Consider the following 16088-nt stretch of genomic DNA (forward strand, 5'->3'; position numbering starts at 1 on the left):
AAACTTTTCACAGTATTGTGATGTGATTTGTTTCACAAATTTAAGATCCATGATTTTGATTGTTGCTAGTTTGCAAAAAAAAAAAAAAAATGGAATCGTTCTGAGTCCTACGCATTTGTTGTAAGATGCGTTTTGGCGAAAAGACAGAGTAAAAATTATAAATACTGTCGGTGTAATAGTAGAAATGAGCAAGAGTCTAGTGGTACCTTGAAGACTATGACAGAACAGGCCCGCTTGTCTTGCAGACCCTGTTCTGCCCACTCCCACCCATGGGTTGCCATCTCCAGGAGGGACAATTCTTCCACCAGGATATTCACTGCCACCACCTGCTCATTTGAGGGATTCCCACTGAGAGGAACAGGACACTCAGTTCCCCTTCCTAGTTTTGAAGCCGGGCCTCAAGGTCTTCTGCTGCCCAGCATTTGGTGACCCCAGAGACCAAATGCTGCTTTGGGGCTTCCCTGGAGAGTTGGCTAAGGGTCGTCCCTCTCGCTGGGCTGCACACTGTGGCAGCCATGTTACTTCAGACCATGTGACCTGGCAGGTAAACGAAACGAGGGATTATTTGAGCCTGCTCTACAGAGCTTACTCTGCTAGGTAACGTGTATCTCAGGGACAGAAGGAATGTGTTTATTCCTTGATCTTCTTCGTGGTCTCTGTGCAGTCACACACATGGGTTTTCCTATCAGGACGAACCCTACCTCGGAGATTTTAAATAGCTAGCCTAGGCGTTATTTTTGGCGCGCACTCCCTCCCGCTCTGGGGAGCAGGCATCCACTGCGCATGCCTGTAGCGCGAGGGAGGCGCCCAACCCACTCAGTTTCTTTCCAACCGCCGCCCGGGATAGTCCTACCTCGTTGCGCTCCTCACTTACCTCAGATATCTAGCCTTCGTTTTCCTCAAGTTTCCTCTTCTTTCATCCTTCGCTATTTCTTCATATTCTTATCTTCAAAAAAAAAAAAAAAAAAAAAAGATTTAGATAAATATCTTCCCCGTTTTTTCCTCAGACCTCCCTTCCCCCACCCCCCCCCCCCCCGGGCGTATGGAAGGAAGGGACAGTAAAATAACTTTCAAAAGGTGCTCGCGCTGTAGGGCGAAAATCCCTACATCGGACGGGCATTCGCTTTGCTTGTTCTGTTTGGGAGAATCCCATAAAGTGGACGCCTGTGCGCACTGCCTTCAATTTTGCAAACAGGCGCGAAAAAACAGAGCCGCTAGACTCAGAAGCCACTTAATGGAGTCTGTGCTCCAGCCTGATATGTCGCAATCTTCGTCAGCAAGTAAGTCGCCTCCCCTACTGACTCCCCAAGGGGACGGCGCAAGGTCGGCAGCTTCAGTGGCCATTGCTCCCAGCAAGCATAAGTCCGGCGATGCCGCGAAAGCCGGCGACGGCGCGAGAACGTCAGAACAAACGGCCGCGGCGACTAAACCAAAGGGCGGGAAGCACACTAAGAAACATAAGCATTCCGACCCGAAGGGCCAGAAGGATTCGAGAAAACCGTCCGATCCGAAGGCTCCGTGGAAACCGACAGACCCGAAGGACCCGAAGATTCCGAAGGACTCGAGAAAATCCTCCGAACAACAGAATGAGCCTGAGACGCAATGCGAGCCTTCCACTCCCGGATCCGACACCCAGGAAGTGACCACCCCGGCTACGGAGTCGCCGCACCAGCAGACGGAAGAAGTTATTCCCATTCCGTCCCGATCCCCTTCCCCGCATGGATCCATGCTAGACCCTGCGCTGGAGCCGATTCGAGACCCGCAACAGTGGACTCGACACCACATCAATCCTAGATCGTTCCGCGATATGTCGAATCCCATCCAGCACAAACATGATGCTTACAGGTACTTCGATGCGCATCGGTTCCCAGCCAGGTCTCCCAGCATGGAGAGATATAGGTACCATCATGCGCGTTTCCCGGAGAGATCCCCTAGTAGAGGGAGGGACCGCCATCGCTACAACCCGAGATCTCGGTCCCCATCCATGTCCCCGAGGCGACGCCATTATGCTTCAAGGTCTCCTTCCATCGAATCCCATGCATGCTGCGGATACCATCATTCTCGGTACCGAACCGATTATCACATGAACCCATCCAAGGAAGCGACTCCTGTCCAACGGAGCAAGCAACCACCGAGACAGCCGTCTCCGACTCCTTCCACTTCGACTTCTAAACCTAGGGGTGCGATTCCAGTGGAACCCAAAAGCACGACTCCAACCAGACCGGACCTACCTGAACCCGAACCTGACTCTGATGCTGAATCCGAAGCTCAATCATCGGATTCGATACAGTCCATGTCCCCTGGGTCCCCTGCTTCAGATATCGCCAAGCCCGCGGATTTGTCACCTTCCGAAGGGGCAAAGACATACCTGGACTTGATTGCCAATATGGCCTCTGCACTTAACGTAACTCTTACTTCGGATGCACCCAAGGTGACAGACGTGGTACACGACCTGGTGCACTCAGATTTACCTGCTGGTTCCTTTCTGCCGATGCTGCCGGTACACCTAGAAGCCATCAAAGAAGCTTGGGACAACCCAGCCTCCATTCCCCCGACTTCAAAACGAATCGAATCCCTTTATAGGATCCAAGCACCGGATTCGAAATTTTTATTTAGCCATCCAGCACCGAATTCTCTGATAGTGCATTCATCTTCTAAAACCAAACAGACCCGCCACCCGGTACCCCCTGAGAAGGAAGGCAGGAAGTTAGATACTCTTGGAAGGAAAATGTATTCAATCTCGACGGCAACTGCCAAGATCAACAATTACCTAGCATACTTCGCCGCGTATTCCCACAATATCTCCTCCCAACTGAATACGCTAGTCTCTGCCCTGCCTGAGCCCTCCCAGAAACAAGCCTGCAAGCTACTTCAGGAGCTCAACAGGATTTCAAAGCAACAGATAAACACCATCCGTCACTCTGTGGGGTGCACTTCCAAGGCGATGGCCGCCTCCATTGCCCTAAGACGACATGCTTGGCTTCGATCCTCTTCGTTGCAGCCTGATCTAAAATTCAAGATAGAAGACCTTCCCTTCGATGGCCAAGGTCTCTTTAATGCCACAACGGACGATATACTGTCCACCGTGGATGACAGCCGCAAACGAGCGAAAAGATTGGGGGTAGCCCAACAGCAGCAACAACAACAGAGCTATAAGCCCAGATCATGGAAACCAACCCCCTTCAAACGTTCCAGATCCCCTCGACAATCTGAATACTGGAAACGTAAAGCTCCTCCTCCAAAGCAATCCTTTAACCAGAGACAGCAGAGACCACAACCACCTAAAAAGGCTGCATCTTCATCGAAGCAGTCTCTTTGACTTTCTACCTCTACCACTTCAGCACGTCTCCAGGCTTCTTCCATTTCTCGACAATTGGCAACAAATAACCACAGACAAATGGGTTCTGAACATTATTTTGAGGGGCTACTCCATAGAGTTCCAAGCACCACCAAAAAGACATCATTTTGTTTCCACTCCCCCATCACCTTCCCTTCAGGAAGAAATAGACACCTTAACAGCCAAAGCGGCTATAGAGCCTGTCCCAGTCCAGTATCATCGGACAGGTTTTTATTCCAGGTACTTTCTAGTCCCGAAAAGGGATGGGGGACAGCGCCCGATTCTGGATCTAAGAGCCCTAAACAAATTCATCCGCCACAGAAAATTCAGAATGATCACCTTACAATCGATTCTGCCATTAATCCCCAGAAACTCCTGGATGGCACTGGTAGATTTACAGGACGCATACTTCCACCTGACAATACACCAATGCCACAGGAAGTTTCTGCGTTTCGCCGTTGGCAACAACCACTACCAGTTCCGAGCTCTGCCCTTCGGACTTTCCACGGCACCACGGACATTCACAAAATGTATGGCGGTTATTGCAGCGTACCTCAGGCAACGCGGCGTTGCAACCTACCCATACATAGACGATTGGCTCCTTGTGGGAGCTTCAAGGACACAGTTGATGAAGGACATTTCCATCACACTTGCGCTCCTAGCAAACCTGGGCCTCCAGGTCAATCATCAAAAGTCACACCTTACCCCAACTCAAGACATTCAGTTTATTGGGGCTCGTTTGTGCACCACGGACCACAAGGCGTATCTTCCTGTGGACAGGATATCCTCCATTCAGACGCTGGCCACACAAATAATGCAACAACCCAAACAAGCGGCCTTCAACATTCAGCGCATGTTAGGACTTATGGCAGCCACAACGGCAGTTCTGACACACGCAAGACTACGCATGCGAACCCTACAAATCTGGTTCGTCCGCGCGTTTCGACCCCAACACCAATCTCAAGGAACGGTCCTCACTGTTCCGAGCCACATCCTCCCTTCGCTCGAATGGTGGACAGTTCGAGCTCACCTGCTTGCGGGAATGCCCTTTTTACGGCCAAGTCCATCAGCAGTGGTTACAACAGACGCCTCGAGATGGGGCTGGGGAGCTCATCTCGACGTACTCACGGTCCAGGGGCAATGGACACCGTACGAACAGTCGCTCCACATCAATTGCTTAGAGCTTCTAGCTGTTCACAGAGCGTTAAAATCGTTCCTTCCATCTCTTCAAGGCCTACACGTACAGATCGCCTCAGACAATGTGGCGACGGTTTTTTATATAAACAGGCAAGGAGGGACAGCATCCACCCGCCTTTGCAAAAGAGCAATGCACCTGTGGCATTGGAGTATTGCCCATCAGATTCACCTCACTGCGGTACATCTTCCTGGCATACAGAATGTTCAAGCGGACAGACTGAGCAGATATTCCATCAACGACCACGAGTGGTCACTCCACCGGTCATACCTTCTGCCAGTATTCCGGAAATTCGGAACTCCGTCAATAGATGCGTTTGCTGCACCAGACAATGCACAGTGTGCGATCTTTTTTATGAGAGGTCCGCCCTCACAACAGTCTGCAGGGGATGCCTTCATACAGACGTGGACCGGTCCACTACACTTCCTCTTCCCTCCCTTTCCGTTAATAACACGGTGCATACAGAAAATTCAACTGGACAACACAGATTGCATTCTCGTGACGCCATGGTGGCCACGTCAGCCATGGTTCACAACCCTTCTCCTCCTGTCAGAAAGCACTTACCATCACTTCCCTCTGGCACACAACCTCCTGTCCCAACAGAACGGCAGGGTTCTGCACCACGACCCGAACAGACTTCGCCTGACGGCCTGGAGGATATGTTCTCAGACTTTCCTGAAGGAGTAAGACACGTTCTCCTTAATGCAAGGAAACCGTCAACAAGGAAGTCATATTCCATGAAATGGAAAAGGTTTTCCATCTACGCTACCAAGCATAATTTCAGACCCTCCTCGGCTTCCATGCCTCAAATCTTAGCATATACACTGCATTTGTCAGAAAAGGGCCTTACGTACTCCTCTCTGAAGGTGCACCTGGCAGCAATCTCAGCTTTTCACCCGCATGTACAGGGTCGAACTGTCTTCTCACACCCTGCTGCGAAATCCTTCTTAAAGGGAATCTTACATTTGCACCCACCACTACGGCAAATGTATCCTAGCTGGAGTTTGTCACTAGTGCTTAGCCAACTAGTAAAACCACCTTTTGAACCTATGGCTACGATACCACTTCACCTCCTCTCATGGAAAACGGCTCTTTTAGTTGCACTCACCTCTGCTAAAAGAGCAAGTGATCTCTGCGCGTTCAGAGCGGACTCGCCTTACACCATGTTTCACCATGATAAGGTGGTGTTACGGCCAGATCCCGCTTTCTTACCGAAGGTGGTCTCCGCATTCCATCTGCATAGAACCACTACCTTACCTGCCTTTTTCCAACGGCCTACGGATAAGGGCCAAGAAGCTCTACACTGTCTAGACGTGAGAAGAGCACTCGCCTACTATATAGATCGAACTGCATCGTTCCGCACAGACTCCAGACTTTTCGTGGCCTACGGCCGCCGTCATAAGGGAAAAAAGATATCTACGCAGAGACTATCAAAGTGGTTGGTTGCTGCTATAGAGCTGTGCTACAAGCTCGCGAAGCAACCAGTTCCATCTGCCATAAGAGCTCATTCTACAAGAGCTTTGTCAACGTCATCTGCCCTTGCCAGGGGTGTATCCATGGAGGACATTTGCGCTGCTGCCGCTTGGTCTTCCTCCTCGACCTTCGCCACGCACTACGCTTTGGACGTTCGTGCTAGGCGGGATGCATCCTTTGGACAGGCAGTTCTTCGCTCCATCTTTGACTAAGAAGCTGGTCCGGGCTTGGTGAGTAGTTACTTACCTTATAGCCTATAATGTGCTGCCTATGTTGCACTAACCTTTGCACTATTTTTTCCTCCAACTCTAGTGCCAGCACCCACCGCCTTGCAGATCAGCTTATCAGTCACCCATGTGTGGGACTGCACAGAGACCACGAAGAAGATAAACAGGTTACTCACCTGTAATTGATGATCTTCGAGTGGTCATCTGTGCAGTCACACACGCCCGCCCAGCCGTCCCCGCTGCTGGCTACTTGTCTTATATATCCGCGCTCCTATTATGTCAGCGGCGGGGAAAGAAACTGAGTGGGTTGGGCGCCTCCCTCGCGCTACAGGCATGCGCAGTGGATGCCTGCTCCCCAGAGCGGGAGGGAGTGCGCGCCAAAAATAACGCCTAGGCTAGCTATTTAAAATCTCCGAGGTAGGGTTCGTCCTGATAGGAAAACCCATGTGTGTGACTGCACAGATGACCACTCGAAGATCATCAATTACAGGTGAGTAACCTGTTTTTCTTTTTGTTTCTGTTTGTGGATCTGGTGCTGTGCTAAAAGTATGCTTGCAAACTTTGCCATTAAATTAAAAGACGTTTGCTCCTTGGGAGCACAGCTATGGCGAACCTGGGCAGTATAATAAAAAGTAGAGACATCACCCTGCCAGCAAATGTCCATATAGTCAAAGTGATGGTATTCCCAGTAGTAATATATGGCTGTGAGAGCTGGACCATAAGGAAGGCTGAGCGCAGAAGAATAGACGCTTTTGAGATGTGGTGCTGGAGAAGAATCTTGAGACTGCAAGAAGATCAAATCAGTCAGTCCTAAGGGAAATCAACCCTGGAAGGTCAGATGCTGAAGTTGAAGCTGAAATACTTTGGCCACCAAATGAGAAGGGAGCACTCACTGGCGAAGATCCTGATGCTGGGAAAGACAGAAGGCAAAAGAAGAAGGGGACGGCAAAAGATGAGATGACTGGACAGCGTTACTGATCTAACAAACACGAATTTGAGCAGACTTCGGAGGATGGTGGAAGACAGGAGGGCCTGGCATGACTTGGTCCATGGGGTCACAAAGAATCAGACTCGACTGTGCGACTGAACAACAACAAAACTTTTCCATATAGATAGACAGACACACACATGCATATATAAATGTGTGTGTGTATATGTGTGTATATACACACGCATGTATGTATAAACCTTTTTAATGCTAGTGTTGGTTCTCTGTACCACATAGTTTCCTCCAGCCGCTTTTGGGGGAGAGAAGCAGTCAGTGTGCTAGTGGCCAACTCTCCAGGGGAACCCCAGAGCAGCATTTGGTCCCTAACAAACTTTGTGGCAGCTTTTGGAAATAGTCCCTGCTCACTTCAGATACAGCTAGAATGTCTATGTAGCATTATCCCTGCTGTTGTGATACAGGGGTGTGTTAGCCTGTCCAAATGCTCTCCTGTGAGTTGTGATTTCAGAGGAAATGTCACAAAAACCCAGTAAATTATTTCCCAAAAGCTACTACACTCTCTTTTTCAAAAAGTTCTTAGGCCTGATAGTTGTCGGCGTTTCAAGGCGGGGGGAGTCCCCTGTCTTGGGTTTCTTTTCCCCTCCCTGGGTTTAGCAGTAGAATAAGCCACATTGAGGAAGAAGTTGTGGCCCCTTGTGGTGGTAGAAAGTGCCATCAAGTCACAGCTGACTTATGGTGGTCCAGTAGGGTTTTGGTGTAGTGGTTAAGTGCGCAGACTCTTATCTGGGGGAACCAGGTTTGCAGCTAGTTCTCCACTTGCAGCTGCTGGAATGGCCTTGGGTCAGCCGTAACTCTGGCAGAGGTTGTCCTCTCAGCCCCACCCACCTCACAGGGTGTCTGTTGTGGGGGAAGAACATGATAAAGGAGATTGTAAGCCTCTCTGAGACTCTGAATCAGAGAGAAGGGCAGGGTATAAATCTGCAGTCGTCTTTCAAGTCAGGAGAGAGAAGGGCAGGGTATAAATCTGCAGTTGTCGTTGTCTTCTTTCAAGGCAGGAATTGAACAGTGGTGGTTTGCCGTTGCCTGCCTCTGTGCAGCAGCCCTGGACTTCTTGGTGGTCTCTCATCCAAGCACTGACCACAGCTGACCCTGCTTAGCTTTCAAGACTTGACAAAGTCAGGGGCATGCACCCTTACATAATGGAGTTTACAGAAATAATCTTTTCCTTAACTGCACAACTTGCTTTACCTTGGCACAAATTCTGAGTATTATTTTTTTAGTGCAGAGTACAGCAGGGCCTGCATACATGGGCTCTTCCTGTCATTGTTTCCCCCCTCCCCTCCTCCATGCTCACTGTAAGAGGGCCGCTTGACCACGTGCGGCCAGAGCCCTTTTTGCAGGGCTTGCGCATGAGCACAGAATGTCTCAGACTCAAGGTCATGCATCCAAACCCACCTGCCCTTCTTTCTCCACCTGCTCGTTGACATGCAAGCTATTATATCTTTAATTGAAGGTGCACCAGTCGAAGAGGTGGCATGTAATTCGCTCAGAAGGAGTTGTACACTTACTTCCCCCCTTCCCTTTCCATAGTTGCAGACAGTGTATTCCCCAAAGCAGGGGTGTCAAACATGCAGCCCAGGGGCCAAATCAGACACCTGAAGGGATCCTATCAGGCCCCCGAGCAACTGGCAGTTGTCTGCTTCCTTCTCACTCTTTCTTGCTTCCTTCTGCATCAGAGTTTGCTTTGACAGGCTTGCCCAATCACACAGGAACTACAGAGCAAGGCCTCTGCTTTCTCCATTGGCTGAGGCTCCTCCCTTGGGGAGGAAGGGGGGGGAGAGACAGAACTTACTTTGCTAGGCTCTCTCAATCGCGCAACAGAGCTACTGAGCCAAGCCTCTCTTCCTTCTGTGGGCTGAGACTCCTCCCCTTCTGGTCTCCTGGAGAAGGAAGGAAAGAGCCAGAGCTTCCTTTGCCTAGTTCCCTGGCTCCCATGGGAGTGATACAAAGAAAGCACCTTTAAGACGAGTGTTGCTTTAAGCATGTTTTTAAGTTTAAAAAAAAATAGTTAATATGTCTGTGTCCTTTATAAAGTTTATCTCTCTGCTACCTAATCTTAAATGGGGACACACATGGCCCAGCCCAACAAGGTCCAATTTATGTCAGATCCAGCCCTCATAACAAATGCGTTTGACACCCCTGCCCCAAAGGGTCAGTTTGGATCTGCTGTGAACTTCCCGTGGATTTCTGCAAGAATAAGGTCGCTTAACTTTGGTCTTGCCCTCGTGTAGATGGCGCCGGCTAGCCTGATTTAATCAGATCTTGGAAGGTAAGCAGGGTCAGCCTTGGCTAGTAAATGAATGGGAAACCTACAAGGAATATCAGGGTTGTGACGTGGAGGTAGGCAAGGGCAAACCACCTCTGAATGTCTCTTGCCTTTATTCATTAATTTATCTTCGATTTATATGCCGCCCGCTCCGTGAGCGGACTCAGGACGGCTAACAATCAGGTTAAAATAGCAAATTTTGGTTGTGATTTTAAAATGGTAAAGCCTAATAGCAACCATTTAAAACTCAGTATTTGGTGCTATACAAGAATTTTTACATACGCGGATCCGATTATTTTTGATGTCACTGTTCTTCTGATTATCTGTTAGTGATCCCTCTGATGGTATGGTTCAGCAGCATAGAAGAGGCAACCTTCTCCCGCTTGGTTTTTATAGGCCTGTGGAAAAAGTTCAGTTTTACAGGCCCTGCGGAATTGGGAGAGATCCCACAGGGCACTTAAGGCCATTCCACAGTATTGGTGCTGCTGCTGAGAAGGCCCTGACCGGTGTAGAGCTTAGTCTGGCCTCTCTTGGTCCGGGGATGGTTAGCAGATTTTTGAAAAAACCAACAGGGTTGCCATCTGGTCATCTGCAACTAGACAGCGCTTTCCACCACCACTAACTTTGGTCTCGCGCTTCCGTTCATGTGGAGGCTGAAGCCACTGAGTGCTCTTGTTGAATGCTGTGGAGTTGGGTACGTGCATGCACAAGGTGGCAGCTGGCCCACTTTCCCAGCTTGGCCACGCTACACAACAGCAGCCTTTGGTTCCTGCTGTGCCAGCCTCTTTTCTTAACATGCCTCTGAACCACGTCCTTAATCACAGTGCCTGGCCACTGAGAAAACAGACAGCTTCATGTCATTGCTGCTTCTGTCAGACTTGGCTCTCTGCTTTGTTTCTCTCCCCCCCCCCCCCCCGAGTTCTTCTGTTCTTCGCTTTCGCGAGGAAATGCCGAGACAGGAGGCTTATCTGCTAAAACTTTCATAGCTGGATGTATAATTCAAAGCAGGGTTTCGGCGCAGCGCTCTGTAACCTAAATCCAGGTTTCCTTTCTTCTTTCTCTCCCTCCTGCCCGGGATTGTGTTTTTGCTCCTCCTCAGTACAGCTTCTTTGCCTCCGTTTACCCCCTGCCAAGCAGATTACCTTTATGATTTCCCATGATGTAACTCTGCAAATATTGCTTAAATTTATATTTAGATCTCTAGATCTGTGGCTTGGGAAGGAAGGGAAGGGGGAATATCGTTCTCGGGGGAAGAGCAGGAGAATTTGGAAAATGTGCCACACGCGCATCTTCTCTTGCTGTGACCGCTGCTTTATCTGAAAGTGGCCTGCAGTTATGGCAGCTGCAGATCCAAAATGTACCGCTGCTTGAAAAGAGGCCCTCAACTTTTCTGTTGGATTCTTCCATAAGCAAGCAGCTTGTCACTGCCTCTCCCCCATTTTGTAACACTTCGGGAATCCCGTCTGTGTGGCCTTCCATCCAGCCTAGGGTTGCCAAGTCCAGTTCAAGAAATATCTGGGGACTTTGGGGGTGGAGCCAGGAGACATTGGAGGTGGAGCCATGAGCAAGGTTGTGGCAAGCATAATTGAACTCCAAAGGGAGTTCAGTAATCACATTTAAAGGGACCACACATCTTTTAAACATCTTCCCTCCATTTGGAAATAAGGATAGGGGCACCTTCTTTTGGGGCTCATAGAATTGGACCCCCGGTCCAATGTTGTTGAAACTTGGAAGGTATTTTGGGGAAAGGCATCAGATGCTATGCTGAATGTTTGGTGTCTCTAGCTCAAAAAATAGCCCCCCAGAGCCCCAGATACCCTTGGATCAATTTTCCATTATACCCTATTGGAATCTGTCTCCACAGGGAATAATGGAGTGCCCAGCAGATATTTCCCTCCCTCCTCCCCGCTTTCTGATGACCCTGGAGCGTGGGGAGGACCTCCAAACTGGGGGGTCCCCTGCCCCCACCTTGGGATTGGCAGTCCTAATCCTGCCTCTTGAGGCCGTGGGAGTGGCAGCAAAGGGATCACACCAGCGGACCCCAGCATGGTGCCTATGGGCACCATGGCACCCACTGGCACCTTTCCTGGTGCCTGCCAAGCATCTTTAGAGAGTGGGTGAGACTTTGGTTTGCAGGCCTTCTGCTTGGCCTCTGGAGATCTGATTGGCATTTAAAAAAAAACCTTTCAAACAAGAGCTTCTTCCTGAAATGTTAATGAGCTGCTGTTAGATTTATGCTTAACCTCACTCCCTGACATTTTGCGATTGGCTCCACCTTGCTATTTTTTTGGTTGGATGTGCCCTCCTGTTGCGGCTGTTTTATTGCAGCGCCCACCACCCTGTGTCAGAATTCCAGAAAGGTTGGGGATCCCTGGTACCCCTTGTAGAGCAGGACTCAAGACGTTCTTCCTGGAAAGCTTATGCTATCTGCCAGGAGAAAAGTGTGCCTGCTTAGAGTAGCTACGGAGGTTGCTGTATTGCTTTCTGCACGCACAGCCCTGTGGGAAGGGAGTCCTTGTGGAGACCAGGAAAGGCCTTTATCCCTCCCTTCCTTCCTGGCATCTAGATCTAGCACTGGTGCTGTATGACTTGCCTGGCAGTGGGGCGCTCACCAGAGATTCCATAGTTGGAGCCACTGGCCGCATGTTCCAGGTAATTGTGGTCCAGGCCCCGAAGGACTCACGAATATGATACTGAAACCTTTATTAGGCATTTGTTCATAAGTAATAGGAAGTAGGAGGCAATGCAGTTATATTATAAAAGAGAATGCCATTTAAAACTAGAAATATCTAAATTTATTATAACATCAAGGTCAGACTAAAAAGATGCTGTCGGTACTTCTTCATTTCTTCCCTAAGCTGGTTTGAACAGCACAGATCTTACTTCCCAACTTTGCTGAAAATTCTCGGTTGGTACCAGTACTGGGGTGGGGGTGGGGGTAAACTGAAAGGTGTAAGATGAGATGGAATTGGAAGAGTGAAACTGGAGAGGGAGGAAGACTCATGAAACTGCCTTACATTGAATCAGACCCTTGGTCCGTCAAGGTCAGTATTGTCTACTCAGACTGGCAGCCGCTTTCTTGGCACTCAGGCAGAGAACTTTCACATCACCTACCGCTCAGGTCTTTTAAATAAAATGGTGGGGATCGAACCTGGGAGCCAGTTTGGTGTAGTGGTTAAGTGTGTGGACTCTTATCTGGGAGAACCGGGTTTGATTCCCCACGCCTGCACTTGCACCTGCTGGAATGGGTTAGCCATAGCTCTTGTAGGAGTTGTCCTTGAAAGGCCAGCTTCTGAGAGAGCTCTCTCAGCCCCACCCACCTCACAGGGTGTCTGTTGTGGGGGGAGAAGGTAAAGGAGATTGTAAGCCACTCTGGGAAGGGTGGGGTATAGATGCGCGGTTGTCATCTTTTCTTCTTCTGCATGCCAAGCAGATGCTCTACCACTGACCCCTTCCCCTACTGAGGTGGAGTAGGATTGCATCCATCAGACCAGTGCAGGGAATAAACAGTGCTCAGGACTGTCTCTTGGGGATTGGGGAGATTGGAGAAAACAGCACAGTCTAGCAAATAAGTGTTCAGAAGTTACCAGCCCACCTCTCTTGAGCCAGCTCATCTCTCTCTGCAGGCTGATGAAAGCCACTGTGGTGTGGCAGTTAGTGTCAGAGCAGGCAAATTCAGATTCAGATCCCTGATCTGCCATGGAAGCTTGCTGGGTGCCCTTGGGCCAGTCACATACTCCCTGCTTGGTTTATTTATATAGTTTATTTTGTATAGTCCCCTTTTCTCGCTAGTACACACGGTGACTTCCATGGAACGAATCAGTACAATCGACAGAGCGGGACATCGATCTACAAGGCAATAGGATTTGACTGTTGGGAATCCACAGGTGATGCATAACGTAAAGGGCACATGAAGCAAAAGCAAAAATCACGTAGTGGGAACAGCAGCAGATAGCCGTGTTAGTCTTGTCTGTAGCAGTAGAAAAGAGCAAAAGTCCATTAGCACCTTAAAAGCTAACAAAATTTGTGGCAGTGACTCATGAAAGCTCAGACGCTAGCACAGATTTTGTTAGTCCTTAAGGTGCTGCTGGACTGTTGAACTTTTGTACTGCTACAGCAATAGATAGTACAAGCTACGCACTGCAGTACAGTCTACAGTTTCTTTACTCCTGGCTTCTGCCACTTAGGGTGGTGGTTAGGATAAAACGAAAGAGAAGAAGTTGATGTTGTAAGCTGCTTAGAGTTTCCGTTGGAAGGAAAGTGGGGTAAGAAGACCTCAGTAAAGTAAACATATGGTCCCACTTGAAAGGGCAGAAACAATCCATTCTCCCTTATTTTCCTGATGCCTCATCTGTAGTCTCCTGGGGGTCGAACTTTACTTGCCACAGGCAGTGATACAGATTCTAGGATAGCAAATGGCAAAAGCAGAGCTTTGGGAATGTGCAAAAAGTGAGTGTGAGCACACTGGACCCTATATGCTGTATGTTTTAGAGTTAGGAAAGGAAAGGTCCCCTGTGCAAGCACCAGTCATTTCCGGCTCTGGGGTGGCATTGCTTTCACAGCGTTTTCACGGCAGACTTTACTGGGTGGTTTGCCATTGCCTTCCCCAGTCATCTACACTTCCCCCCCAGCAAGCTGGGTACTCATTTTATCTACCTCAGAAGGATGGAAGGCTGAGTCAACCTGGAGCTGGCTACCTGAAAACCCAGCTTCTGCCGGGGATTGAACTCAGGTCGTGAGCAGAGCTTAGGACTGCAGTACTGCAGCTTTAACACTGCGCCACGGGACTCTGTTAACTCTTTTAGAGTTAAGCCTACTCTTAAAAAGTGTTTCACTGGTTTCAAAGAACAAAAATTACTTCTTGGATCTTTCTGTGTTTCTCCAAATGTCTCAGTTTAAAAGTTTTACATCACCTACTGCAGGGGTGGCCGACAGTAGCTCTCCAGATGTTTTTTGCTTACAACTCCCATCAGCCCCAGCCATTGGCCATGCTGGCTGGGGCTGATGGAAGTTGTAGGCAAAAAACATCTGGAGAGCTACTGTTGGCTACCACTGACCTACTGCTCAGCTCTTTAAAATGAGATGGTGGGGATCGAACCTGGGACCTTCTGCATACCCTTGGGGGGGTTGGGAAGGAAGGAAATCTGGTCCACCTGTCAATTTTTTTCTGGGCCTTCACTTCTAGAGTGAAGGCCCAGAAAGAGTAATGCCAGGAAGTACTGGAGATGCTGGAGGTAACCAAAGAGTTGGAAGATCGGTTCACAATCTCCTGTATCTTCTCCCCTCACAACAGACACTCTGTGAGGTGGGTGGGGCTGAGAGGGCTCTCACAGCAGCTGCCCTTTCAAGGACAACCTCTTCAATAGCTATGGCTGACCCAAGGCCATCTCAGCAGGTGCAAGTGGCGGAGTGGGGAATCAAACCCGGTTCTCCCAGATAAGAGCCTGCCCTTTCAAGGACAACCTCCGCCAGAGCTCTGGCTGATCCAAGGCCATTCCAGCAGCTGCAAGTGGAAGAGTGGGGAATCATACCCAGTTCTCCCAGATAAGAGTCTGCCCTTTCAAGGACAACCTCCGCCAGAGCTATGGCTGACCCAAGGCCATTCCAGCAGGTGCAAGTGGAGGAGTGGGGAATCATACCCGGTTCTCCCAGATAAGAGTCAGCACACTTAACCACTACACCAAACTGACTCTCTGGCTCCAGGGCACCTGAAGAATGGCAGAGCAGAAAGGGCATGGTTCTCATAAGAACATAAGAAGAGCTCTGCTGCATCAGACCAGCATGCTGTCTCACACAGTGGCCAGCCATTTCCTCTGGAGGGCCAACAACAGGGCAGAGAGGCTAAGGCCTTCATAAGAACATAAGCCCTGCTGGATCACACCAGTGGTCCCTCTAGTACAGCATCTTGTCTCACACAGTGGCTGAGCAGTTCCTCTGGACTGCCAACAACAGGGCATAGAGGTTAAGGCCTTCCCTTGATGTCACCTCCTGGCTTAGTGCCTCTGAATGCAGAGGTTCCTCTCAAGGCTCATATCTAGTAGCTATTGATAGCCTCCATGAATCTATCCGATCCCCTTTCAAAGCTGTTTAGTTCCTTTTGTCTTGTCCATGGAGAACACCACCCTCTGGGTAGACCTTTCAGAGATGATTGAGAGCTATGCTGTAGGCAGGCCTTGAATTCAGCAGGAGCTCACAGGAGCACAGCTCCTGAACCTTTCTGAGGGTTCCCCCTCCTCCTCTCCACCTACCTTGTCCATTGAATAGGAGGTGCAGCTGCATAACAATCCCTGGATTAGGAGAGCGGGCAGCCAGCCAGCTACTAGGGGCTTTTACCACATCCCCAGTAGCTCCCATTTACCCCTGGAGAAGCCCACACCACCCTTTCTCCACTTCTTATATGATTTTGGGCGGCGGGTGGCTTGCTAGCCTTTTGAGAGCCCCAGGCAAGTGAGGCCTGCTTGGTCTCTAGCCTGCCCAAGCAGGCCTCACTCACCTGGGGCTCTTCTTTCTTGCATCGGGTTGTTTTTGGTTGGAGGGAGGTGGCAGTATATGCTAATGAGCTCCGCCACCTATTTTTTTACAAA

At 49.6% G+C, this 16088-nt stretch overlaps 1 protein-coding gene across 6 annotated transcripts in view; it reads left to right on the forward strand.

Moving 5' to 3' along the window:
• ACTN4 (actinin alpha 4) overlaps positions 1 to 16088 on the forward strand; it is a 141595-nt gene that overhangs the window by 15728 nt on the left and 109779 nt on the right. The gene's annotated exons all lie outside the window — the stretch shown is intronic.

Source organism: Heteronotia binoei, chromosome 17, assembly GCF_032191835.1.
Source record: "Heteronotia binoei isolate CCM8104 ecotype False Entrance Well chromosome 17, APGP_CSIRO_Hbin_v1, whole genome shotgun sequence".
Taxonomy (NCBI): Eukaryota; Metazoa; Chordata; class Lepidosauria; order Squamata; family Gekkonidae; genus Heteronotia; species Heteronotia binoei.